This window comes from Mustela erminea, chromosome 16, assembly GCF_009829155.1.
Source record: "Mustela erminea isolate mMusErm1 chromosome 16, mMusErm1.Pri, whole genome shotgun sequence".
NCBI classification, from domain to species: Eukaryota; Metazoa; Chordata; class Mammalia; order Carnivora; family Mustelidae; genus Mustela; species Mustela erminea.
This window is the reverse complement of record NC_045629.1, coordinates 251,794-278,869: the sequence shown is the minus strand read 5'-3', so window position 1 is coordinate 278,869 and position 27,076 is coordinate 251,794. Positions and strand designations below refer to the sequence as shown.

Genomic DNA, 27,076 nt, shown 5'->3' with positions numbered 1-27,076 from the left:
ATTTTATAAGATTTTAAATTTGCATTTTATTTAAGGAAAATCTTTTAAATTTGCAATACAAATCAAATTAAGGTTAACTACTATGAGTTGATCATCTAATAACACAAAAAAACCCTAATCAATACCATTGTGGTTTAAAAAAAAAAAAAGAATTAAGATTACAACATACCATTAAAATTTCTGTACCGAGGAAGAGGGAACAAATTCATAAAAACAAATTCAGCCATAACATTGATGGCATTTTAATATGTAAGACCCCTACGGATATTCCTCTTTATGTAGAAACTCGTCTGGTGGGGCAGAACTACAAAAGGAAGAAGCATCTATCCTCAAGATAGAGGGTATTTACCCTCCACTAGTGGCAGTTTCCCCTGGCAGCTCTGAAGAAACTCGCTTCATTAACTAGAACAGAAAATAAAGAGGAAGATAACATTTGGTCTCTTGAGCCATTTTGTTTTTCCTTAACTCCAGAATACTTTTGAATGCATTAAATCAGCCCGCGTCAGGTATGTAAAGAAATGGGTGACATGGGGGATGGAATAGGGAAGTACAAGATGATTGACCCTGAAATATCTTGAACCAGAGAGTAAGAAAGCACTCAAAGAATGAGAACATGTCATAAGGACACATGAGCATAGGTGAATGGCCTCTCACTGGCCAACTGTGGAACATTCCTGCATCAAATAAATAATGACAGTAAAGGATTATAACCTATTGAATAAAAAAAGAAATATGGGTCTACATTGATATAAACAGTGGATTGGAAAACCATTAATGAAAGCTGAACCTATTAGGTGACAGTTTAATGATACAGGGGATATTTACATGCCCATTAAGCATCGTCCCACAAATTACTTACTAATTTCAAAGGGAGAAACAGTAACTTTAAAGTTGGGAAACCTGCAGATACCACCTTAATCAAGTAATCAGCATCAAGTGCCTCTTGATAGGAGGCTCTGAGAAGAACACAAGATTCCCGTGGTATTCCTACCAGAAAGGCATAACCTAAATCTAAACTGGGGAAAATATCAGACAAGACCAAAATAACTGGACTGTACACCTCAACAATGACAAGGTCAAGAAATACAAAGAAAGTCTAAAGAACTATTTCAGATTAACAGAAGATTAAAGAGGCATGGAAAGGAAAGGAAATATACGATCCTGGATGGGATCTTGGACCAGAGAAAAAATGTCATTATTAGGCAACTGATAAAATCTGAATATGAACTGTTGACTAGATAATAATATTGTATCAGTTTTTAATTTTCTATTTTTGTAATTATACTATGCTTATGTAAGAGAATATCCTCAGTCTACAAAATAAATATTTAGGGGTAGAGGTATAGAAAAAAATTGATACACACATGCATAGAGAGAGAAAGAGGAAGTGGGGGGGATGAGGAAAAGACAGAGAGAGAGGCAAAAAATAATAAACTAGTGAAATGGAGTTAAGGGTTGTATTAGTTCCCTAGGGTTGCTGTAACAAATGACCACAAACTCAGTGCTTTAAAACAACAAAATTATAAACAAACAAACAAACAAAAAAACCCCACAAAATTATTCTCATAATTCTGGAGCCAAGAAGCCCAAAATGAAGGTGTTAGAAATGAAGTTTGCAAGGAAGAATCTTTCCTGGCCTTTTTCTCCCAGCAATCCTTGCCTTCCTTGGATTGTGGCTTCATCATTCCCGTCTCTGCCTCTGTCATTTCGTCTCTGCCTCTGTCATTTCGTGGCCACCTTGCCTACATATCTCTCTGTGTTATCTCCTCTTCTCACAAGTCATTGGATTTAGGGCCCAACCCTAATGCCATATAGGCACTATTATTATTCATCTTAACTAACTACATGTGCAAAGGTCTTATCTCCAAATAAAGCTACATTCTGGAGTTCCAGGTCAACAGGAGTTTACAGAGAACACTACTTAACCTATTCACAGTTCCACCATAAGAAACTTCATTACACTATTATTACAACTTTTCTGTAAGTTTGAAATTCTGTCAAAATAAAAGTTACCCAAAAAAGAGAGAAAAAACGCAAAATACAACTACATAAGCCCAGGATGATCCCAGCAAAAAGAAGAGAAATATAGTCAATTCTCATTTTTGTAGTAGTTATCATTCGATAAAGTCACCACAATGAATTAGCAAATACTGAACCACTATTCCTAAGGGAAATACAGGGTTGATTCCTGTCAGTATACAACCTTATTTTATGTGTGCTTCTGCTTAAAAGCACCTTAATAGTTTATTCTTTAACATTGAACTCAGAGCCAACAGCACTGTAACTCATACCTGAAGAAAGCTGATCTAACACAAATTTTCTCTATAAGGTGCATCACAGCTGTTCTGCACTTAGGGACAACTAGATAGCACTTCAGTACTACAGTCAGGGGCACCTTGACACAGTGAAATCACACAAAGCACAAAACTGTGAAAAACAGGGCATTAAGTAGACCAAGAAAGGACACACCTGTTTACAGTATAAGAGCTGAAATAAGCAGGCAGAACAGGCCCTTGTTCGACCTCAGCTGATTACTTAAACGTCAAGTGACTCAAATTTTTTTCTGCTCTACACATGCCCACAAATTACTCTGAAAGCACCACCAGGATTGATTTGGGGATTACAAATAAATTTGGGCAAAGAGGAGAATTTGTAAACACAGAAACTGAATGATGAAGATCGACTATACTTTGAGCAGAACTTTAAAAGGAAGCAATTGAAGTGGTTAAAATATAAAAGGTATTTCATTGCTCCATTGCATTACCATCCAGCCCCTCAGAGACCACTTTTTCTTCTTATCACTGCTCTGCGCCATTTTTCATTTCTTTAGGTACACCATGATTATGAATTTTATTTATTCATTTTGAAAATTTACTCCCTGAAAAAGGAAATGCATGCTACCATACAACTTTGGGCTGCTGCTCCCCCTGGAAAGTTTCTCAATAGTATTTGTTTGGGGTATCATTTAATAAATTCGGGGAATAAATTAGATGTCTAACTGAATGCAAAGGGGAGTTTTCTTGAGTATCTGAATAAACCCCAATGGCTCAAGCCATATACTTGAAGAATATAAATGTTTTGCACCTAGGAATTTACCTACATTAAGAAGAGATACGGACTCAGGGACCCTCAAGTCTGAGGAACTTGACTGTTCCTCAGATTTAACGTTTCAATCAAGCTGGTGAGGAAGCACTATGATGCTCAGAGCTCATTCTATCAAATATTTGTCCATTTGTTTCTTCAGAGGTCTTTCCTTCCCTCAGATAACAGAACATTTCTCAGGCCTGTCACTCACTGCTTTGGTTACATTTGACTGGTCCTTTGCTTCTCCAGATTTTTGCTTTGCTTTTTCAGATTCTTTAGGGACTGGAACCCTCTAATCAATATAAATGACAGAAATATGATGTTCTTTTCTTCAGTCAACATTTATTGAGTGCCCAGGGCATGCAGACACTCTGCTAGGCTTCAGGGATACAAGATGAGCAAGAAAGACCCTGCTCTCCAGTGGCTCAGGCTGTGGTGAGAGAAACTCTCCCATAAATCTGATAACATGAAAGCCTGAGCCCAAGTTTAGATTCTGGTTAGCATGGACTTCCACCTTACTTTGCAGCCTTCCCCTCCACTCCCCCATGTTCTCCTTCACATTCAACAGACCCTGCACATTTCTACCACCATAACTGTATCAATGGCACTCTTTGCTGGAAATCGCCTCTCCACTCCCTTCAGTATCTCCTACTCTGCTACAGATCAATGCTCTTCTATTCTCTGAAATATCCCCCCAATACCTCCATACATACCTCTTTGTGTGAAACCATCATGTCTCCAGTATATTCTACTCCTTCTGTTAGAACAATAGCAGAAGGAGACATATCCCTAATCATCTCATCACCTCAGTGCACAATGCTCCCCCCACAGAGGTGCTCATTAAAATGATTACTGAATGAATATGTAAATTACTTATCATACTAATCATCAATGGTTCACAGATGCTAATGATATCTAAAGTAAATCAGACAGTAGGCATAAGTTTAAGGGGAAATTCAGTATACTACATTTCAACTTTATCCATCAAATGTAACACAGCTCCCTTTACACTGTTGGTATCATGTATATATCTCTGTCCAGTTTTTACTCAGCCACAGAGAAGGCACTTACAATGGCAGTTTCATTGGCCTTCTCACCCAGCCATCTTTTTTTTTTTTTTTTTTAATTTTATAGTGACAAAACACACCCCCATTACCAAAGTTTTAGGCATCCCACCTGGCCACAGTCAGTCACAAGACATCAGCCTCGGGCCAGTGACTGACTGATTCATGGATGCCACAGGACACAAGCTGAATCAGTCAGAGGGCCTCTCCAGGACTTTTTCTAATTGAAGCTACTGGAAAGATTCTCTTCTTCGCAACTTGGTCAAGGATGTGACCCCAAAGCAGTCAGCAGCCTTGTCCTATACCATATGAAGAAACCTGAGAAAGTGAGCAGAGGTACAAGCTGTGCTCCAGGTTATAGGCTAGATTATTTGAGCAACCCAGGTGCCCAGCTGCTGTGAGCTGCAAGTCTACCCATCACTCTTTTGTAACTTTGTCCAGTTTAAGCTAGACTTCAACTCACTAGCTAATGAGTTGAACTATAGCACTCAGTTTATGTTTCTCCCAAACTGAAGTGATTCACTGAGCATTCTGAAGGTATACAGCTAAAAAAGTTTTCCCCCTTCAATGACCATAGGTTCTAAGAATATGCATTAGAGTGGAGGAAAAAGGAGGCTGAGACTGGGCTGACAGACTCAAAAACAAATTAATGAGAGAATGTTTCCTGGTGAAAGCTGGTTTTGACTCACATGAAGGAAAAAATGTACTTTGGTGATAGCTATCAACAGGTCCTAGATTTTCCATGGTAGTCCTAGTTCCAAATATCCTGATTTATTACCCTCCCAGAGCACAGAAACAGTATCAGTCCTAGTTCCAAATATCCTGATTTATTACCCTCCCAGAGCACAGAAACAAGGCAATTTCACAAGCAGCACATAAGTCTTTATAGACCACATGTTTAGGCTGTGCTGTCAGAATGCTGTCAATGCACTGTGCTACTTGTTGGTCACATTAACACTGGGTCAGATTATTTATCTTCTCAAGACACAGTTTCTGCATCTGTAAAATGGAGATAACATATTAACCTCAAGACTATTATGAAGACTAAATTGCTACTAATAACAATCGTAGGTCATAATAGTACGAGTACAATTACAGAAGGTAGAATAGGTAATTAATATTCACAAGTTAAAATGGGAATGTGCTTTTTATAAGGATCCTTTTTATAGGATGCTTTATTTTCACATGCTGTGATTCACAAAAACACTGCTTTAATCCAATGACTTACTTCAATATCTCAAACCATAAAAGAAAAAGAAGCTTCCTGATTAGAACTCTGTGGCCTCTCAAAGTTTAAGATAAAGGAATTAAAATGAAAAACTCAGTGGAATAGGCCAGTCTATTTCTACAGTCAACATCACTATTCCATAAGCTACAGCCCTGCGACTAATACACTTGCCTTATTTTTCTCCTAGGCTGGTCAGGCAATTGCAGGTCTTCAATACCAATTAAGAAAGCCCCACTCTCCTGATATGAAGATATAAGTGAATAAGAAAAGTATTAGAACAAGCTGAGGGAAAAAAAGTCTATAAGTAAAATGAATGTTCACAAGGCACAGTGAAATTTTTGAAAACTGACTGTAAGGTTCATAATAACTTTGTCCATACATTGTTTCCTGCCAGCCTGTCTTTTCAATATCTTCAGTCTGACCAGATGGGCCCCTCAAAACCTCACTCAAGGATTACTTTCTTCAGGAATCTTCAGGAACCTTATAGCCCTCAGTGATCCTCCTTGAAATTATTCCTTTGGGAATTAGTTACATACTACTTCCTATCGAACTTTTATTGTCAACACTCAAAATGTTATTTTCATGTGTTATGTTAGGTTAATATCTTCTATCTACCTAAAACCAGGACTTCATTTATAATTTATGTTCTATATGTGACAAGTTCTAAAAGAACTAGCTTCTACAACGAGCTGGTTTATCCATTATTTGCAGAATATATACTTGCAATGCATGCTAAATAAGTCTAGAGGTTACCTCAATCATTGCTCCATTTAAGGATGTCCATGTCTGTACTAAAACCTTGATTATCTTTTCCATTCTTAGACGACTTTCAGGAAAGAACCCATAACCATTCCAATGGTTTTTAAATGTTCAGTCAAAAAAGCCTGGAATCAGGTACCAGTTTAAATTCATTTCTTATTTTGTCATCAGAGGAAATAAAGCAAAGACCTAATTGCCGTATTTTGTATAGCCTTCATATATTTTCAAATTAAAGATTACTATGGCCTAAATTGTAAATGTCAGAAATATGCCACTTATGCTTGGACTCATGGTAAAATAATTACCTGCTTTTGGTATTTTAAAACATCCAAACTAATTAAACAACCCAGACTAATTTACCATTGGTATTCTAAAAAACTTTGAATCTAGAACTCTAACATCTGGCAATCTGGCACTCTTGTTTTCATTTGCCTGATCTGGAACTTCTTAATGTTAACAATGTTGGAAATACGGTGATGTGTTTTATTTTCAACATTTGAAAAGAAATGCAATGCAGACTTATTTTCCATTCACACTGTATACCAGATCAGAACACCATTTGTCTGAAACTTTTTTTTTTTTTTTCTGAAATGAAAAATTCCTATGCTAGAAACACCAATTTCCCATGCCAGGCTGCCTACATCATCCTCTCCCTTCCCAATCCCTTACACACTTGATATGACTCTTTATCCAAGGATTTTTTTTAAAGATTTTATTTATTTATTTGAGGCAGGGAGGGGCATAGGGAGAAGGAGAAGGAGAAGCAAACTCTCGGGCTGAGCAGGGAGCCTGACGTGGGGTTCAATCCCAGGACAGGATTATGAACAGAGTCAAAGGCAGATGTTTAATGGACTAACCCACCCAGGCACCCTTAATCCAAGGGTTTAAAAGACAAAAATAATGACAACTGCTAATGTATGACAGTCTGGGTCCAGTTTTATTTTATTAACCACTCCCCAATCAAAAGCAGGATTCCCTGCCTCCTCACTGTTAGCAAGTTGAGGCACAGCAACCTATACACTTAGACTTTGATAGGCTTGAGCTTATACAAAGATAGGATATCATCAAAATCCCTGGAAAGGCTCTCAATTCAAGTCTCTGTTCCTCATTCCCTCAAAGTCCACTAGCAGAATCTCTGCCATATGGTTTATACTAACTTTCTTACTTTTTAAAATAGGAAGTCTGAATAAAATAAAACAGACTTTTACCTAATTTAAAGTACCTCACACATAATTCTGTAATCACACACTACTAAAGGAAAAGCTCCAATGAAGACAGGCACAATTATTTAGTTAGCCTGAATGTTTATATCCCCCCAATAATTTATATGTTGAAACCTAACCCCTACTGTGGTAATGTTTGAAGATAAGGACTTTGGGAGGTGATTTAGTGATGAGAATGGAGGCCTCATGAATGGGATTAATACCCTTAATAAACAGGACCCAGAGAGATCCCTTCTTCTGTTTATTCCACTATGTGTGGCTGCCTATGAACTCGGAAACAGGCCTTCACCAAACACAATGTGCCATTGCCTTCATCCTGAACTTCCCAGGCTCCAGAACTGAAATAAATGTGTTGTTTATAGACACTCAGCCTATGGTATTTTTTACAGGCAGCCTTAATAGACTAAGACGATTTAGTAGGTACCAGACACTAATAGCAAATGTCTTATGTATAACCTCATAAAGATTCTAGATGATAAAGCAGACTGAAATGAATAGTACCAATCCTTTGTTATAGATAAAACTAAGTGTTGAAGAGATTATCTAAAATCATACATCTATAAATGACAAAGCCAGGATAAAAATCTAGGCTAGTCTTGGGGCACCTGGGTGGCTCAGTTGGTTAAGCAACTGCCTTCAGCTCAGGTCACGATCCCAGAGCCCCAGGATCGAGTTCCGCATCGAGCTCCCAGCTCCACGGGGAGTCTGCTTCTCCCTCTGACCTTCTCGCCTCTCAGGCTCTTTCTCACTGTCTCTCAAATAAATCTTTAAAAAAAAAAAAAAAAATCTAGGCTAGTCTAAGCCGAAGGACCATAGTCTTAATAGGGCCACATCTTTCTGCAAATGAGAAAAAGATCCTCCTACTCAAGTCACTATACTTCCAACTACTAGAAAACTATCATAATATATTTTGTTAGGAAAGATATTTTTTATTTATTATTTATTACCATCTGCTGGAAGAATAACATAATAAATTACACATTTTTCAGGACGTAATTATGAATGGGGTCGATAAGGGCACTGCAGGTCTCAACCTGCACAACTAAATACAGCTGTTCTGGTGGTTAAAAGCAAATGGAATTTCAAATATTTTTATTATTATTGAAAACTAAATTCAACAAACTGGAATTTATAATAGTTTAAGCACAGAAGACACAGAGATCATGAACCCTGTCCTCAAGAAATAAGTATGATCAATGGATATGTTGAGTATAAGGCAGTATCAAGGATAGAAAGATTAATTCTAAAAATCCTTTAACTTCTCTCATTCAAGCCTTAAGCGTTAGGACAGGAATCACATATTTCAAAATGGGGACACTGAATGTCCATTAGTGAGACACATTTGTGAATTGAAAAAGAGGATTTCTGTTTGTTAAAATGTGGGCTCTCAAAGTGTGAAAAGAAAGACAACCACGAGTAACAGACTTCTTAGGAAACAACTGAGAAGGCAAATGTATAATAAAGAATTTGACCTTACTCAAAATGAGGTCTGGCCTTTGTTGTTCGCTTCTGGGAAATAATCCCTAAAACCCTGAAATATCATGGCTGATAGGGTATCTTTCTTTGCCTGATGACCTCAGTTACACTGGACTAACAGTGTGATTTAGGGTGGGGGCTAGCCATACCCTATAGTGTTAGCATGGGGACTCGTGACACCAAAAAGACAATGTGAATTATAATGGGGGCTCTGGGTCACACATGGAAGGAGCAAAAATGAAAGATGGAGATCAGCTATGTGGGCAATCAACCATGCCCACAAAACGGTGTCTTAGTCTATTCAGGCTGCTCTAACAAAATACCATAAACTACATGCCTTATAAACAACAAAATACTTATTTCTCATAATTCTGGAGGACAGAAGGTCCAAGATCAAGGCAGCAACAGATTCAGTGTCAGGTGCTGGTGATATCTAATGAAGGCTCACTTCATAATTGATACTATCTTCTGACTACAACCTTAGAAGGCAGAAGGGATTAGGGATGTCTCTCAAATTTCTTTGATAAATGCACTAATGACATTCATGAGAGCTCCATCCTCATAACCTAAACACTTCCAAAAGGTATCATGTCCAAACACTAACATATTGGGGATGAGGTTTCACCAATAAATGGGGTGGGACACAAATAATCACTCAACATCAAAGCCCCCAATAGAAACACCAAGGCTCAGGTGAGCTTCCTTGATATTGACACTGTACATACCAGAAAATTAACCATTCTGACTCCAGAGAAAACAGAAAAGTTCCAATGTCTGAGACCTTTACTGGATTCTGCACTACGTGCTTCTTTCCTTGACTTATTTTAATCTCTATCCTTTCCTTATAATAAACTGTAACCATGGGTATAATAGCTCCCAGCAAGTTCTGTGAGTCTTTTTATAGTGAATTATTAAGCTTGAGGTTGGCTTTGAGGACTGTGGGAGACTGAAGTTGGTGTCAGAGGTGAAAGTGATCTTACATGGAGTAATACCTTTAGCTGGGCTACTGGCTAAAACTCTTAACTCCTCACAAGAGAGACAGTAAACTTGGTAAGAGGAGGTGTACATCACAGTTCAAAACAGAAGCCACAAATGAGACTATTATAAAGAAGAGGTGAAGAATGACTAATTAGGTAAAACAAAGTTTGGATTTAAGAATAATTTTGGGGGGATGCCTGAGTGGCTCAGTAGGTTAAGCGTCTGCCTTCAGCTCAGGTCACAATTCCAGGTTTCTGGGATAGAGCCCTGAGTCAATCTGCCTGCTCAGTGGGGAGCCTGCTTCTCCCTCTGCCTGCAGCTCCCCCAGCTTGTGCATGCTCACTTCCTCTCTCCCTCTCTCTCTGACAAATACATAAATAAAACCTTAAATTAAAAAAAAGAGGAAGAATTTTCACGTTTAAATATTAGGAAGTAACATAGAATATACATCCAAACCTGAGGAGCTATGTTTGAAGAAACAGCCAGAGTGTAAAAGGGGAATGTTAAGAATTCTAACAAAACGGCAAAAGAAATCAGAGTTGCACTGGAAAAATAAATTGTACCCTCCAGGTACCAAAAAAATAGGGAACAGAAAACAAAAATATATTAGAATTTTAATATGTACATGTGAGCATATACATACAAACACAACATATAACCCTGAAGTAGGTTCTGGCACTCTGACCATTTAGTGGACTATAACAGTATTAATACTATTAAAGAAACAAAACAAGTGAAATACTAAGGTGACTTGTGGTCACTGTCTTCAAAAAGTTCCTAAATCCTTGAGAGATAATGGCAAAAGTGGCCATAAAGCAAATTAAGTCCCTGGTACCCTATCACAAAAAGAAATAATAGAATTGAAAGAGCCCAGTATAAACAAAGAGAAGTGAAAGTTTGAGACAAAGGTCTTATCTAGTATATACTGGAGCAAATTACTTAACACCTGAACAAGTGATTGGCTGTTATACTAGACATCTTTTTAAGGACCTCTTCCACCATAGATTTTATAATTCTAAGAATAATGGCTGGTAAATAGCTATTAAAATGTCCAAGGAATGAAATATTTGAATCTCCATATCCTCACATGTAAAATGCAGGCATTTAACAGCATGACCTCAAACATTCCATCAAGCACTAAAATCCCATAATTCAAGTGACTTTGACCTCAAAAAGAGAAATAGTTTCCCAACAAACAAAAACTAATGGAGTTCATGATCACTAAATCACCCTTACAAGAAATATTAAAGAGGAACTCTCTTCAAAGTGACAAAGACAAGAAAGGATCAGAAAAAATCTCCAGAAACAATATAACTAATAACACAATACTACATACATATCTATCAATAATTAACCTGAATGCAAATGAACTGAATCAATCAAAAGACACAGGGTAACAGAATGGATTAAAAAAAAAAAAAAAAAAAAGACCTATCGGGCACCTACGTGGCTCAGAGGGTTAAGCCTCTGCCTTCGGCTCAGGTCATGATCTCAGGGTCCTGGGATCGAGCCCCACATCGGGCTCTCTGCTTGACAGGGAGCCTGCTTCCTTCTCTCTCTCTCTCTGCCTACCTCTCTGCCTACTTGCGATCTCTTTCTGTCAAATAAATAAATAAAATCTTTTTTTTTTTTAAAGATTTTATTTATTTATTTGACAGAGAGAAATTACAAGTACACTGAGAGGCAGGCAGAGAGAGAGAGAGAAGGAAGCAGGCTCCCCGCTGAGCAGAGAGCCCGATGCGGGACTCGATCCCAGGACCCTGAGATCATGACCTGAGCCGAAGGCAGCGGCTTAACCCACTGAGCCACCCAGGCACCCCAATAAATAAAATCTTTAAAAAAAAAAAAAATGACCTATCAATATGCTGCCAACAAAAGACCAATTTTAGTCCTAAAGGCATGTGAGATTGAACAAAAGGGGATGGAGAAACTTTTATCATGCAAATGAATGTCAAAAGAATACCAGAGCAGCAATACTTATATCAGACAAACCAGACTTTAAAATACTGTAACAGGTGTGCTTTCGCCTCTTCTTGCACTCTCATGATAATGGCAGGTGCCATCTGCTAACGTGGATGCAAAATTATGGCTACTAGCACAGGGAATGTCTCCCTGCCTGCCCCACTTCCTTTTGCCACCAGTACTCGAGCTCCCCAGCATGTCCATGGTGCCACACAATCGCTCATAAAGCAGTTGACCCTGGCGGGGATGGGGTAGGGAATGTCAACCAGTTCAGCAAGAAGCATATCCAACAGACCAAGCCCCTCACTATGGAGTGCACCATTAACCTGTACTCTTACAAACTATACTTGGGTACAAAAGAGAGCCTCTATGAGGACAGCTCTGTTGCAGCCAGATTTCAGCACATGAGGGAGGAATCTGATAAAATTGGAATGAGAAGGACTGTAGAAGGGGTTCTAATTGTACATGAGCATCAGCTACTGCATGGGTTACTGGTACAGCTGTGGACAACTTTCTTCAAATTACCTGGTGGTTAATCCAGAAGATGAAGCTGAAGGTATGAAACACTTAATGAAGAGAAACTGGGTCATCAAGATGGAGTCCTACAAGACTGGGTCATTGATGACTGCATTGGTAACTGCTAGAGACAAAATTCTTAACCTCCTTGGTATCCATATATTCCTGCACATGTTACAAAATGTAAACAACATAATAAGTTGTTTTCAGTTCAACATCAAAGAGAAAGCCTTGTTTGCAGTTCCTAAAAATTATTAGCTTGTAGATGCACCATTTGAACTGTATAACAATGCACTAGGATATGAACCCATCACTTCTATTCTTCCTCAGTCTCTAGGCAGGTTCAATTTTATACACAAGTAAATTCCTGCACAGTGAAGAGGTGAAAGAAGCCTCTTCTGTGAGCACAGCTATGCACGGTGTAGAATAAACAAGGTAGAAAATTGTTTTGTTTGTTTTTCTCTTTCACAATCACTAAGTTGCTATCTACGTTCTTTTGTTTCAATAGTAAAGTTATCATGAAGAATTGGATAGTGGTGTAAATAAATCTGATAATTAATTTACATTAGATTCTATTCATACTTCTTTGTAAAACATTAAATACGAACTTCTTCCTGTTTGTATTTATTTTCTGGGTTGTTCAGGGAGAGAGATTGTTCCCCTTCCTGGAGAGCGTTTGGAGGAGCACATATGCCCTCTCCAGTGACAAAGGGACACCTAGTGAGCCACTGAGTAGAACCCCGAATGGGGTCAGAGGGGCATGCAGATGGCAGAAAAACGTTTAACTTTATGGTGGGAGCCACAAAATACTTACTCTGTGTGCCTAATGATCAGCAGCTTTTCTAGGACTGAAAGTGCAAAGCCCAGAGATTTTAATGATCGCAGGTAACCTGGTGGCCACATTTTGCTATCTGCCACACTAGATTCAAGCATCTGCGATGGCTTCCCTGGGACAAAGAAGAGTAGTGGACTGAGTGGAGTGCAGATGAGTGATAACTTGGCTCCGGATTCTCATTGGGCATCACAATAAACTCCAGCCTCTGGAGGTATACTGTGCAATGGCTTTTAGGGGACTGGATGGTGCTGGACAAGGCTCCCAACCAGGGGGAATGGGAGTGGGCACACATAATACCTGGCCCTTTAAAACTTGGAATTTTGAATCCCAGCCACTGGCCAGAGGTAAAAAAACAGGAGATCTGAGGCTCTGGGCATGCCAAGAACCTGGACACAAATAGGTTAGGGCAGGGAACTGATGAGGGCCTGGGTCACATGAGATTGCTCAAGAGGGCCTCCCGAGCAGTGGTTGCCAGGAGTTCTGCTCCACAGGGACAGAAGGGTGATGTGACACCATATTCTACTTCTTCCAACACCCCTCCCTCATCTCACCCACCAGCACAGAGCACAGATTATAGAGAGAAACAGAACTCCTCAAGTGAAGGTTTGAGTCCCCTACACTAACCTCCCACCCCAAGTGACAGGAGCGTCCTTTTTTTTTTTAATTAATATACAATGTATTATTAGTCCAAGGAGTACAGGTCTGTGAATCATCAGGTTTACACACTTCACAGCACATACAATGTCCATAACCCGACCACCCTCTCCCTACCCTCCTCCCCCACAGCAACCCTCAGTTTGTTTTGACAGGAGCAACTTTATGATGGCAAGTCAGCTTGTGAACCAGCAAAGCAGACCTCTCCCTCAGAAAACCAACACAAATCCCTACATTTATAAAGAAAGCTTTGAAATATCAGTTCCCAGATTAACTTCACAAACAAATCAAAAGCACAGCTACTTAAAGAACAAACACTCCCGACTACAAGCAAGGAGGAATTCTACAGAGGAAGGACCAGTGGGAAAGAGCAGAAAAAACACAACAGCACAGAATACACAGCATACAGCAGAATACATCCTAAAGATATTGTTGTGATTCTTGATATTATTATTGCTGTTTTTGCTCTTTTTTCTTTTTCTTTCTTTTTTCTTTCTCCTTCATTACTCCTTTCTTTTCTGGACTAAGCGACTAGAAAGAGAAATTCACAGCATAAGAAAAAACTAGAGGTAGTATGCTCTGCACAGATTGATTCAATATGGATAAAAGTAAGATGTTAAAACTAGAATTCAAAACAACGATCATAAAGATAATACCTGGGTTTGAAAAAAACATAAAGGTACTAGAGAATCCCTTATTGCACAAATACAAGAACTAAAATCTAATCAGACAGAAATTAAAAATGCTATTACTGAGGTAGCAAAAAATGGAGGCTCTAACTGCTGGGGTTATCAAAGCAGAAGAGAGAGTGATATAGAAGACAAAACGATGAAATGTAAGGAAGCTGAGAAAAAGAGCAAAGTAACTACTGGATCATGAGGGGAAACCTTGAGAAATCAATCATACCATAAATTATAATATTATTTAAATAATGGGGTCCCATAAAATGAGGAAAGAGGATGGGGCAGAAGGTTTATTTGAACAAATTAGAGTTGATAAATTCCCTAATCCAGAGAAGGAAACATGCATTCATGTCCAGGAGGCACAAAGAACACCCCTCAAAATCAAAAATACCTCAACACACTAACATATCATAGTGAAACTTACAAATTTCAGAGATACAGAGAAAATCCTAAAAGCAGCTAGAGTGAAGAGGTCCTTACCCTCCAAGATTAGACACATAAGGTTGATAGGGGATCTGTCCACAACGACATGGCAAACCAGAAAGGACTGGCATGATATATTCAGGGTACTAATTAAGAAAAATATGCAGCCACAAATACTTTATCCAGCAAGGATGTCATTCAAAATAGAAAGATAAAAAGCACCCAGTACAATCAGAAGCTAAAAGAATATGTGATCATTAACTCAGCCCTGCAAGAAATATTAAAGGGGATCCAACTGAGCAAAAAGGAATCCCAAAAGGTAACAAAGACCAGGAAGGAACAGAGACAATCTACAGAACCAGGGACTTAACAGGTAATAAAATGGCATTACAGTCATATCTTCTAATAATTACTCTGACTGTAAATAGACTGAATGCTCCAATGGAAAGACACAGGGTATCAGAATGGGTAAGAACACAAGACTAATCAATAGCTATCTACAAGAGACTCACTTTAGACCCTAAGACACCCAGATTGAAAGTAAGGGGGTAGAGAACCATTTATCATGCTAATGGACATCAAAAGAAAGCTGGAGTAGCAATTCTTATATCAGATAAACTAGATTTTAAACCAAAGAATGTAAAAAGAGATGAAGGACACTATATCATGAAAAAAGTCTATCCAACAAGAAAATCTAACAACTATAAATATTTCTTGCCCTAACTTGGGATCAGTCAATTATATAAACCAATTAATAACAAAATTAAAAAACACACTGACAATAATACAAAAAGAGTTGGGAACTTTAACAGCCCACTCACAGCAAGGCACAGATCATCTAAGCACAAGATCAACAAGGAAACAAGGGCTTCGCATGACACACATGGCCAGATGGACTTCACAAATATATTCAAAGCATTTCACCCTAAAGCAACAGAGTACACATTCTTCTCAAGTGCACACAGAACATTCTCCATAATAGATCACTTACTAGGTCACAAATCAGGTCTCAACTGGTAACAAAAGACTGGGATTATTCCCTGCATGTTCTTAGACCACAATGTTTTAAAACCTGAAGTCAATGACAACAGAAAATTTGGAAGGAACACAAATACTTGGAGCTCAAAGAGCATCCTACTAAAGAATGAACGGGTCAAAGAGGAAATTAAAGAATTTTTTTAAAATTTCAAGGAAACAAATGAAAATGAAAACACAACAGTTCAGATCCTTAGGGATGCAGCAAATGCAGTCCTAAGGGGGAAATACATACCAACACAGGTTTTTCCCAAGATATAAGAAAAGTCTCAAATATAATACACAACCTAACCTTACACATAAACAAGCTGTAAAAGAACAGCAAATAAAGCTTAAACCCGTAGGGGAAGTGAAATAATAAAGATTAGAGCAAAAATCAGTGAAATAGGAACCAAAAGAACATTAGAACAGAACAGCAAAAGTAGGAGCTAGTACACTGAAAGAATTAATAAGATGGAAAATACCCTAGCCAGATGTATTAAAAATAAAAGGAAAAGGACCCAAAGAGATGAATGAAAGAGGAGCTGTAACAACCAGCACAAAAGAAATAAAAACAATTTTAAGAACATACTATAAGCAGCTATATGCCAACAAATTAGGCAATCTGGAAGAAATGGATGCATTCCTAGAAACATATAAACTACCAAAACTGAACCAGGAAGAAATACAAAATCTGAACGGTTCCATAAGCAGCAAGGAAATTGAAACAGTAATCAAAAAACTCCCAGCAAACAGGAGTCCAGGACCAGATGACTTCTCAGGGGAATTTTACTAAACATTTAAAGAAGAATTACTACCTATTCTTCAGCGGTTTCAAAAAAAAAAAAAGAAAAAGAAGGAAAGAAAGGAAGGGGGGAAATAAAAAAAAGGAAAACTTCCAAACTTATTCTCTTGAGACCAGCATTACCTGGATCCCAAAACCAAAGACCCCACCAAAAAGGAGAATTACAGACCAATATCCCTAATGAACAAGAATGCCAAAATTCTCACCAATATACCAGCCAATATGATCCAACAGTCCATTAAAAGGATTACTGGGGTGCTTGGGTGGCTCAGTCAGTTAAACGTCTGCTATTGGCTCAGGACATAATCTTAGGGTCCTGGGATGGAGTCCCACATTGGGCTCTTTGCTTCTCCCTCTCATTTGCCCTCTATGCATGCGTGTGTGCGCTCTCTCTCTCTCTTTCAGGTTAATTTAAAAAAGCCTTTAAAAAAAAGGATTATTTACCGTGACCAAGTGGGATTTATACTAAGCTCCAAGTGGGATTCAACATTTGCAAATCAATCAATCAACGTGATACATCACATTAATAAATAAAAGGATAAGAACTATATGATCCTCTCAATTGATGCAGAAAAAGCATCTGATAAAATATAGCTATCCACAGTGCAGGGATAGAAGGAATATATTTCAATATCATAAGAGCCATTTATAAAAAACCTACAGCAAATATCATTCTCAATGGGGAAAAACTGAGAACATCTCCTCTAAGGTCAGGAACATGAATGAGAGGGATGTCCACTTTCACCACTGTTGTTCAACATAGTACTAGAAGCCCTAGCCTCAGCAATCAGACAACAAAAAGAAATAAAAGGCATCCAAAACTGGCAAAGAAGTCAAACTCTCACTCTTCACAGATGACATAATACTTTAGTGGAAAACTCAAAAGACTCCACCTAAAAATCGCTAGAACCCATACAGGAATTCAGCAAAGTGGTCGGATAGAAAATCAATGCACAGAAATCACTTGCATTTCTATACACTAGCAAGGAGACAAAAGAAAGAGAAATTAAGGAATCAATCCCATTTATAATTGCACCAAAAACCATAAGATACTTAGGAATAAACCTAACCAAAGAGGCAAAGGATCTATACTCCAGAAACTAATGAACACTTATGAGAAAAATTGAAGAAGACACAAGAAACAGAAAAACATTCCATGCTCATGGATTGGTAGAACAAATATTGTTAAAATGTCTTTACTACCAAATCCAATCTACACATTCAGTGCAATACCTATCAAAATACCATCAACTTTATTCGTGGTGCTGGAACAACCTAAAATTTGTACAACAAGAAGACACCCCAGATAGCCAGAGGAGTGTTCAAAAAGAAAACCAAAGCTGAGAGTATCACAATGCCAGACTTGATGATTACAAAGCTGTAATCATCAAGACAGTATGGTACTGGCACAAAAACAGACCCAAAGATAAAACAGACAACACAGAAATGAATCCTCAACTCTGTGATCAACTAACCTTTAACAAAGCAGGAAAGAATATCCAATGGAAAAAAAGACAGTCTCTTTAACAAATGGTGTTAGGAAACTGGAAAGCAACATGCAGAAGAATGAAAATGAACCATTTTCTAATAGCACTCCCCACAAAAGTAAATTCAAAATGGATGAATGACCAATGACCACTAACCATGCAAGACAGGAATCCATCAAAATCCTAGGGAAGAATACAGGCAGCAACCTCTTTGTCTTTAGCCACAGCAACTTGCTGGACATACCTCCAAAGGCAAAGGAAACAAAAGCAAAAATGAACAATTTGGATTTCATCAGGAGAAGAAGCTTTTCCACAGTAAAGAAAACAGTCAACAAAACTAAAAGGCAATCTGGGATGCCTAGGTGGCTCAGTTGTTAAGTCTCCCTTCAGCTCGGGTCATGATCCCAAAGTCCTGGAATTGAGTCCCACATCGGGCTCCTTTGCAGGGAGGCTGCTTCTCCCTCTGCCTGCCCCTCCCCCTGCCTGTGTGCTCATGTGCGCTCGCTTGCTCTCTCTCAAAAATAAATAATAGAATCAACCCCCTCCCCCCCAAAAAAAACAAAAACAAAACTAAAAGAACTAAAAGGCAACCTATGAAATGGGAGAAGGTATTTGCAAATGCCTTATCAGATAAAGAGTTAGTATCCAAGATCTATAAAGAACTTATGAAACTCTACACCTAAAAAAACAAACAATCCAGTCAGGAAATGGGCAGAAAACATGAACAGACATTTCTCTAAAGAAGACAACCTAATGGCCAACAGACACATGAAAAAGTACTCCATGTCACTCAGCAACAGGGAACTACAAATCAAGACCACAAGATTACACCTCACATCAGCCGGAATGGCTAAAATTAACAAGTCAGGAAACAGCAAATGTTGGTGAGGATACAGAGAAAGGGGAACCCTCATACAATAATGGTGGGAATGCAAGCTGGTACAGCCATTCTGGAAAAGAGCATGGAGGTTCCTCAAAAAGTTAAAAATAGAGCTACCCTAGGACCCAGTAATTGCACTACTGGGTATCTACCCAAAGGATGCAAATGTAATGATCTGAAGGGGCACCTGAACCCCAATGTTTATAGCAGCAATGTCCATAATAGTCAAAGTATGGAAAAAAACTAAATGTCCATTGACAGATGAATTGATAAAGAAGATGTGGGGTGTGTGTGGGGGTGTGTGTGATGGAACGTTATTCAGCCATGAAAAGGAATGAAATCTTACCATTTACATCAACATGGATGGAACTAGAGAGTATTATGCCAAGTGAAATAAGTCAGAGAAAGACAATTATATGATTTCACTCATATGGAACGTAAGAAACAAAACAGAATACCATAATGTAAGGGAGGAAAAAAATAAATTAAGGCAAAATCAGGAGACAACCCATAAAAGACGCTTACTTAGAGGAAACAAACTGAAGGTTGCTAGAAGGAAGGTAGGTTGGGCAATGGGGTCACTAGGTGATGGGCAAAAGAAGGGCACATGACGTAATAAGCACGGGGTTATATGCACCTGATTATAACTGAGCTCTACTTCTGAAACTAAGGATACACTATATATTCATTATTGAATTTAAATTTTAAAAAAAGATTAATTGATAAAATACAGTAGTAGTAACAGACTGTAACACACCATTCACACCAATGGACAGATGTTTTGAACAGAGAAATCAACGAAGAAACAATGGCTTTGAATGACACTCTGGACCAGATGGACTTAACATATACTTGGAACATTCCAACCTGAAATAGCAGAATACATAATCTTTTCAAGTGCCCAGGGAACATTCTCCAAAACAGTTCACATATTAGGTCACAGAACAGGTCTCAACAATATGAAAAAACTGAAGTCATACCATGCATCTTTCTGACCACAACACGACAAAACTAGAAATCAACCAAAAGAAAAAATTTGGAAAGACCACAAACACATAGAGGTTGAAGAATATACTACTGAACAATGGATGGGTCAAACAGGAAATCAGAAAAGAAATAAAATACATGAAAACAAATGAAAATGAAAACACTACAGTCCAAAACCTTTGGGATGAGGTTAAGATGGATCTCATTGGTATAGTATATTGTAGTATATAGTATATAGTAATTGGTATAGTATATCAATAGAGGCGTATCACAGGAAGCAAGAAAATTTTCAAATACACTAACTAACCCTATACCTAGTAGAGCTCAGAAAGGAACAACACAGCCTTAAGCCAGTAGAAGGAAAGTAATAATGAAGAGTAGAGCATAAATAAATGGTATAGAAACAAACAAACAAAAATAATAACAACATAACAGAACAAATCAATGAAAAACAGGAGCACATCCTTTGGAAAACAGCAATGAAATTGATAAACTCCTCACAAAACTTATTAAAAATAAAAGAGAAAGGATCCAAATAAATCACAAGTGAAAGAGAAGAATTAACAACCAACAGCACATATATGCAAACAATTAGAAGAAAAACTGTATGCCCACAAATTGGACAACTTGGAAGAAATAGATATATTCCCAGAAACATATAAACTACCAAAACTAAAAGAGGAAGAAATAGAAAACATAGATAACCAGGAAACAAATAGGGTCAATAATCAAAAATTCCCCAAAAAGCAAAAGTACACAGCCAGACTGCTTCAGAGGAAAACTCCACCAAACATTTAAAGAAGAGTTAATACCTATTCTTCTCAAACTACTCAAAAAAAATAAAAAAAAAAGAAGGAAAACTTCCAAATTCATTCTATGAGGTCAGCATTAACCTGATACCAGAACAAGATAAAGACCCCATTAAAAAAAGAGAACCACAGCCCAATATCTTTAATGAACATAGATACAAAAAATTTAAACAAATTACTAGCAAACCTAATCCAACAATGTATTAAAAACAAAACAAAAATCCACAATCACCACTATCAAAAGGAATTTATTCCCAGATTGCAAATGTGGGTCAATATTTAAAAATCAATTAATGTGATAAACACATTAATAAAAGGAAGGACAAGAACCATATGTTCATTTCAACAGATGCTGAAAAGACATTTGTCAAAGTATACATCCATACATGACAAAAACCCTCAACAACGTAGGTTTAGAGGGAACATAAGTCAACATGAGAAAGCCACCTATGAAAAACCCATAGTGGACACCGTCTCCCACAGGGAAAAACAGAAATTTTCCCCTAAGGTCAGGAACAAGGACAAAGATATCCACTCTCACCACTCTTATTCAATATTGTACTGGAAGTTATAGCCACAGCAATCAGATGACAAAAAGAAATAAAAGGCATCTAAATTGGGAAGAAAGAACTCAAACTTTCACTATTTGTAGATGACATGATACTCTATATAGAAAATCCAAAAGACTCCACCAAAAAAATTGCTAGAACTGATTTACAAATTCAGTAAAGTCACAGGATACAAAATCAACATACAGGAATCTGTTGCATTTCTATACACCAGTAAAGAAGCAGAAGAAATGGAAATTAAGGAATCAATTCCATTTACAATTGTACCAAAACCAGAATCTTACCAAGAAACAAATCTAATCAAAAAGGTAAAAAACCTGTACTCTGAAAACTGTAAAACACTGATGAAAGAAATTGAAGATAACAAATTGAAGATAACATAATGAAATGGAAAAGCATTCCATGCTCATAGATAGTAAGTACAAATGTTATTAAAATGTCCATATTGGGACGCCTGGGTGGCTCAGTTGGTTAGGCAGCTGCCTTCGGCTCGGGTCATGATCCCAGTGTCCTGGGATCGAGTCCCACATCGGGCTCCTTGGGAGCCTGCTTCTCCCTCTGCCTCTGCCTGTCATTCTGTCTGCCTGTGCTTGCTCTCTCCCCCTCTCTCTCTCTGATAAATAAATAAAATCTTTAAAAAAAAAAAAAAGTTTAAAATGTCCATATTACCCAGTTCAATGTAATCCCTATCAAAATACAAACAGCATTTATACAGAGCTAGAACAACAATTCCAAAACTTGAATGAAACCACAAAAGACCCTAAATAGCCAAAGCAATCTTGAAAAAGAAAAAGCAAACCTGGAGCCATCACAATTCCGGCTTCAAGTTATATTACAAAACTGTAGTAATCCAAACAGTATGCTACGGGCACAAAAACAGACACACAGAGCAACAGAATTAAAACCCCTCAGCTATATGGTCAATTGATCTTTAACAAAGCAGGAAAGAATAGTCAATGGGGAAAAGACAGTCTCTTTACAAATGGTTTTGGGAAAACTGAACACCAACATGCAAAAGAATGAAACTGGACCACTTCCTACATCATACACAAAAATAAACTCAAAATGGAGTTTATTTAAAGTCCTAGAAGAAAATATAGGCTATAACCTCTTTGACATAGGCAACAGCAATTTTTCTCCTAGATACATCTCCTGAGGCAAGAGAAACAAAAGAAAAAGCTTCTGCACAGTGAAGGAAACAATAAACAAAACTAACAGGCAACCTACAGAATGGAAGAAAATATTTGTAACTGACATATCTGATGAAGGGTTAGTATCCAAAACATGTAAGTACTTCTAAAACAACATGCAAAACACAAATAATCCAGTTAAGAAATGCACAGAAGACATGAATACATTTTTTTGGAAGAAGACAGAGAGACGGGTAACAGACACACGATAAGATGCTCAACGTCTCTTATCATCAGGGAAATGCAAATGAAAGCTACAATAAGAGATCACCTAACACCTGTCAGGATGGCTACAATCAACAACACAAACAAAAGGCATTTGGTAAGGATGCAGAGAAAGGAGAACCCTCTTAAACGGTTGTTGGGAATGCAAACTGGCATAGCCCCTCTGAAAAACTGTATGGAGGTTCTTCAGAAAGTTAAAATTGTGCTAATCTACAATCCAGCAATTGCACTACTGGATATCTACCCCAAAGATAAAAATGTAGTGATCCAAAGGGGCACCTTCACCCCAATGCTTATAGCAGCATATCAACAATAGTCAAACTGTGAAAAGAGCCCAAATATTCATTGACTGATGAATGATAAAGATGGGTATACAGACACAAACACACACACATACACACACAAATACAATGGAATATTGGTATCTTAAAAAAAAAACCTCACCATTTGCAACAATACGGTTGGAGCTAGAAGAATATTATGCAAATCAAAGTAGGGGTAAGTCAGAGATAGGCAAATACTGTATTATTTCATTCACTTGTGAAATTTAAGAAACAAATGAGTAAAGAGGCAAAAGCTGGGAGGGAAGGGTAAACCAAGAAAAAGACTCCTAACTTTAAAGAACTTGAGGCACGTGCAAGATGGCAGAGGAGTAGGAGATCTAAAATTTTGTCTGATTCCAGGAATTAAGCTAGTTATCAAACCATTCTGATCATCTACAAACTCAATAGGAGATCTAAGAGAAGAACAGCAGCAATTCTATGAACAGAAAACTGACCACATTCTGGAAGATAGGATGTGCAGAGAAGTGAAACTGAGGCAATAAATATATGAGAAGATAGACCTGGGCGGGGGGTGGGGGTGGGGACTGGCTATCAGCAAGTGAGAAAGCAGTGGAGCACAAAATTAGAACTTTTAGAGGTCTGCTCCACAGAGGGACCTCACTCCAGTGGCTAAGCGGTGGGTGGAATCCTCACTGGGACAGCAGTGTGGTCAGAGAAAGACTGCGGGTGCCTGAGCATGGCAGAGCTCCCAAGTATCAGAGCATCAGAGCGGGGAAGCTGGCTGCAAAATTGGAGCCAAGGAGGGGGTTCTCAGCCCCGAGTTAAGGTTTGCAATAAACCATGATCCAAGGCAAAGTCCCTCTTAGAGGAGGGACCCCACAAGTGGCAGATCCAAGGAGGCCACAAGGAGGTGCAGCACAGGAGCATGCTGCAGGAATATGCTAGGTTTAGAGACTACAATCGGGGCCATGTGCCAGAGATAGAAATACCAGGGCACAGGCTGGGTGAGTTTGGAGTGCAACCAGGACCAGGGAGACAGGAGTGACTGACTGCTTTACTCTGAAGGCTCAATGAAATTGCGGGGCCCTGAGTTCTCAGCTCCTCTGGGGCTGGAGATTGGGAGGCTGCCATTTTCATTCTCACCCTCCAAAGCAGTACAAAACTCTTGCAAGGAACAAAAGCTACTGAGAACAAACCTGAGAAGATTTAATAGCCTAGCCTCTGGCAAGTGATGTAATTCCGCCACAAAGACATTTGAGAATCACTGCAACAGGCCCCTCCCCAGAAGATCTGCAAGAACAGCCAGCCAAGAACATGTTTACTTATCAATGAGAACTGCAAAACACCAGTGCTAGGGGAATACAGCACATAGAATTCACGGCTTCCTCCCCATGATTCCTTAGTCTTTCAAAATTAAATTTTGAAAATTTTTATTATTTTTTCTATTTTTAAAAAATTTTCCTCATTCTTATATTAACCACTTTATCAATACCCTCTTTAAAATCTTTTAACTTACATTGTTAGAATCATACTCTATCCCTTCATTGTATTTTTTTTTTTCAGGTTTAACTGTCATTTTTATTAACATACACAGTGTAATTTTGGTTGTTTGTTGAACAAATAATTATTATCTAGATAATTTTGCATGATATTGAGAAGGTAAATAAGAGAGATAAAGGTGAAAATACCCTTTTTTTAAATTTTTTTCATTTATTTTCAGAATAACAGTATTCATTCTTTTTTAACCACACCCAGTGCTCTATGCAATTGGTGCCCTCTCCAATACCCACCACCTGGTTCCCCCAACCTCTCACCCCCTGCCCCTTCAAAACCCTTAGATTGGTTTTCAGAGTCCATAGTCTCTCATGGTTCACCTCCCCTTCCAATTTCCTTCAACTCCCTTCTCCTCTCTAACTCCTCTTGTCCTCCATGCTATTTGTTATGCTCCACAAATAAGTGAAACTATATGATAATTGGCTCTCCCTGCTTGACTTATTTCACTCAGCATAATCTCTTCCAGTCCCGTCCATGTTGCTACAAAAGTTGCGTATTCATCCTTCCTGATGGAGGCATAATACTCCATAGTGTATATGGACCACATTTTTCTTATCCATTCATCCGTTGAAGGGCATCTTGGTTCTTTCCACAGTTTGGCGACCATAGCCATTGCTGCTATAAACATTGGGGTACAGATGGCCCTTCTTTTCACTACATCTGTATCTTTGGGGTAAATACCCAGGAGTGCAATTGCAAGGTCATAGGGAAGCTCTATTTTTAATTTCTTGAGGAATCCACACAGTTCTCCAAAGTGGCTGCACCAACTTGCATTCCCAGCAACAGTGGAAGAGGGTTCCCCTTTCTCCACATCCTCTCCAACACATGTTGTTTCCCATCTTGCTAATTTTGGCCATTCTAACTGGTGTAAGGTGATATCGCAATGTGGCTTTAATTTGATGGCTAGTGATGATGAACATTTTTTCATGTGTCTGATAGCCATTTGTATGTCTTGATTGGAGAAGTGTCTGTTCATATCTTCTGCCATTTTTTTTTATATGATTGTCTCTTTTGTGTGTGTTGAGTCTGAGTTCATTATAGATCCTGGATATCAACCTTTTGTCTGTACTGTCATTTGCAAATATCTTCTCCCATTCCATCGGTTGCCTCTTTGTTTTGCTGACTGTTTCCTTTGCTGTGCAGAAGCTTTTGATTTTGATGAAGTCCCAAAATTTCATTTTGCTTTTGTTTACTTTGCCTTTGGAGACATATCTTGAAAGAAGTTGCTGTGGCTTTGGGTATTGAAGAGGCTACTGCCTATATTCTCATCTAGAATTCGGATGGATTCCTGTCACATGTTGAGGTCTTTTATCCATTTTGAGTTTATCTTTGTGTACGGTGTAAGAGAATGGTTGAGTTTCATTCTCTACATATAGCTGTCCAGTTTTCCCGGCACCATTTATTGAAGAGACTTTTTTCCACTGTATATTTTTTCCTGTTTTGTTGAAGATTATTTGACCATAGAGTTGACGGTCCATATCTGGGCTCTCTACTCTGTTCCACTGGTCTATGTGTCTGTTTTTATGCCAGTACCATGCTGTCTTGGTGATCACAGCTTTGAAGGAAAGCTTGAAATCAGGTAACATGATGCCCCCGATTTTATTTTTATTTTTCAACATTTCCTTAGTGTGCTCTAGGCAGTATAGACATTTTAACAATGTTTATTCTTCCAATCCAAGAGCATAGAATGGTCTTCCATCTTTTTGTGTCTTCTTCAGTTTCTTTCATGAGTGTTCTGTAGTTCCTCGAGTACAGATCCTTTACCTCTTTGGTTAGGTTTATTCCCAGATATCTTATGGTTCTTGGTGCTATAGTAAATGGAATCGATTCTCTACTTTCCCTTTCTGTCCAGTCCATGAGTAGCCTCTTAGTTTTGCTGTTTACTTTGCTGTGCAAAGCCTTTTATATTGATGAAGTCCCAAAAGTTCATTTTTGCTTCTGTTTCCCTTGTCTTTAGCAATATGTCTTGAAAGAAGTTGCTGTAACCGATGTCAAAGAGGTTACTGCCTGTGTTCTCCTCTAGGATTCTGATACATTCCCGCCTCACACTGAGCTCTTTCATTCATTTTTGCATTTATCTTTGTGTATAATGTCCATAATAGCCAAACTGTGGAAGGAATCAAGATGTCCTTTAGTGGGTGAATGGATAAAGAAGATGTGGTTCACATACGCAATGAAATATTGCTCAACCATCAGAAAGGATGAGTATCTACCACTTGCACTGGCACAGATGGAACTAAGTGAAGTAAGTTAAACAGAGAAAGATAAATATATGGCTTCACTCATATGTGGAACATAAGGAATAGTGTGGAGGACCATAGGGGAAGGGAGGGAAATCTAAATGGGAAGAAATCACAGAGGGAGACAAACCATGAGAGACTCTGGAC

The 27,076-nt window shown here is 38.3% G+C and overlaps 1 protein-coding gene and 1 pseudogene across 4 annotated transcripts in view; one reads left to right on the top strand and one right to left on the bottom strand.

Annotated features, from left to right (window-relative positions):
• Positions 1-27,076, bottom strand: part of SPIDR (scaffold protein involved in DNA repair) — a 607,809-nt gene that overhangs the window by 526,962 nt on the left and 53,771 nt on the right. The gene's annotated exons all lie outside the window — the stretch shown is intronic.
• Positions 11,971-12,653, top strand: LOC116575154 (annotated as a pseudogene).